Source organism: Dreissena polymorpha, chromosome 12 (genome assembly GCF_020536995.1).
Source record: "Dreissena polymorpha isolate Duluth1 chromosome 12, UMN_Dpol_1.0, whole genome shotgun sequence".
In the NCBI taxonomy this organism is placed as follows: domain Eukaryota; kingdom Metazoa; phylum Mollusca; class Bivalvia; order Myida; family Dreissenidae; genus Dreissena; species Dreissena polymorpha.
The window spans coordinates 64266442-64269032 of NC_068366.1; the positions used below are offsets into that span (position 1 = coordinate 64266442).

At 37.6% G+C, this 2591-nt stretch overlaps 1 pseudogene; it reads right to left on the bottom strand.

The window, feature by feature from the left end:
* On the bottom strand, nt 1-1776 carry LOC127852677 (leukocyte elastase inhibitor-like; annotated as a pseudogene).
* Between the last annotated feature and the right edge of the window lie 815 nt (nt 1777-2591).

The following is a 2591-nucleotide window of genomic DNA, read 5'->3' on the forward strand; positions in this document are numbered from 1 at the left end:
TTAAAATATGACTTCTCCTTGTTGAATACGTTTGATACACAGTTCCGATGTTGGTCCGGTAAAACGGCCAATAAACAGTGGGGCGTTAAGCTCGTAGTGCCAGATCATAAACATGAACGGGTGATCAGCCTCAAAGCTTGACCATGTACGTGATATATGAGAAGCATAAACAGCATTTCCACAAGTGTCAGCTGCAGCCTCTGTACCCTCCTCGTTGACATCAACAAACGCCTTGTGGAACACCTTCGAAACACACAATTCATTCCCCATTCCAGAGAGATCAGCTTTGCTTTCATCGAACACGTCAGGCATTCCAAGAGCCGATAATGTACCTGAAAGCCGGAGTGAAATCCCAATCTTAAATTTTGGAATGGAAACTCTTACATGTGAAAACCAGGTATAATCCTTTTTTATACATTAATTCAATGTTTCAACGTCTATGTTCTTCTCCATTTCCAGCAATCCATCGACGGTTTTTGGCAGTAGAATTACCATTGCCATTTCATTCTCAATGTAAGGCAGCTGTAAAACCCAACAATTCAAAGCTTTGTTTTCTCCAACTCGTGGATACTGCATCTTTTGTTTCATCATATCCACCTTCACAGATTTTCCCCTCGAAGTATGGAAATCAGCCTTTTGTGTACTCCTCGTTTCAACCCATCTTGACCAGTTTCCTTTGAAATAGATGGCATTTGCAACTACCATTTTTGTTAGCTTATCAATAGGTTCACTGGGCACCATGTTTGTTATCTTTTCGTTTGTGACCTCTTCTATCCATTAGTTTATTTCCAGTCTACTTCCCTCTGGATTGGATGTGAAGTCCATGGATTCGACATCTGCGGCAATATATTTGACTACAGCTTGAATATAATCTTCGAGAATGCTTTTATCTCTGTTCAAATAGAACTCTGTTAGCGCTTTTCAGTATGACGTGATCGCCTCTCTTTATTAACACCTTAACAAATTGCTCAGCATCATCAAGTATCATCCTTTGATCATCTGATTTAAGTCGACGCGTGGAAATCATTTGGTTTCTGGTTTCATTCTTTGCTCCAGTTTGAACCATCGTCATGCCAACGAAAACGCTGCTAGGCGTACATGAGCATTGTGTCATTTGGATTGTGAAACACAACATGTTTGTACAAATCCAGTAAAAAGCTTGATGCACTTGATGACATGGTTGTTTTCTGATGAAAGGATTATTGCGACGTTATCGTGGAGGACTCTCTAGAATTTTAGAAAAATTACAAAAATGAAGATTGGACGAAACATGCGGTTTTAAGAGCGTTCACAGGAATTCACTTTTGCCAAATAAGGAAAAAATATCCCCGCCGATATGGTGGCCTTGTTTGGTTTTCGAACTCAGCCGAGATATCATTAGAACAACCATTTTGAGCAGGTTTAAAAAAGATTGGACAACAAATGTGAATTAAAGATTAGTCATATGGATTCACTAACAGCATATAAAGAAAACTGCCCGGCCTCCTGGTGGTCATTATATTGAAAGGACCGGATCAAATTTTGACATTAGTTGAGACAATATTAGAACAATTTTCCTGACAAATTTATTGAAGATTAGAAAAAAAAACTGTTACTTAAAGAGTGTTCATAAGCTGTTTCTTAAATTTTACTTTGTAACGTTGTTATTTCACGTGATCTCGGCAAAGATTACCTTGTGAAAAATGTTCCAAGCAAGTTTGATGAAGACTTGACAATACATGTAGCCTTTGGAGTGTACACCGTGTAAATCTTGACGACAAATGACGAATGATTCATTATGCACGACGAATGACGGACAAAAGACCTCATTCTCAGGTGAGCTATTAAGGTAAAAGAATATATGCACGTATGCCGCTTGAATTGTGTTTCTTAAAAAAATGCATTTGTTACATACAATGCAGCAGGTTAGTACGTATTTCTATAGCGCTAATCTGAAAAATATGTTTAATTCAATTCAGTGTTAGACACATGCATTATTTTTAATGATAGTTTTATTTAAGATATAAGAAATATACCAGTCGACTTCGCAACAAATATTTCTAAAAACTTATTTAATATACGCCTTAATATAATTTTCGCATACATTTTTCCAAAAACAGGAAAAATTATTACCTGTTGTCTCCTGGTTAATTAACGGCAGCGCCACAACGTAACAAACTATTTTAGTCTATTCAACAGTTTTAATATTAATCAGTTCAAGCGTCTTGCTTACAATGTGAGTGTATATCAAGATAATTGAATGCTGTTTGTATACTAAGATTTATTCTAATAGTTTCCTGTACCTTAATGTGATGTCATTCTCCACAGATTACGTTTATATGTTTAGCAATCTACCCAGAAGTAAACACAGTAAAACGATATTTTTTCCGCAGGTGTGGCTTCGCGAATAACACAACAGCAGTGACGTACACCTCTATGTATATAATGACATTATAATTTAAATGTTAACCTACTCGCAGGTCCGTACTTAAACAGTAGTCGTGAAGACGCAGAGACGACCTGCAAATAAACTTTTGATCTACACACACGCATGCACCCGCACACGCACACACGCACGCGCGTACGTGCACACGCACGCACGCTGATACAGT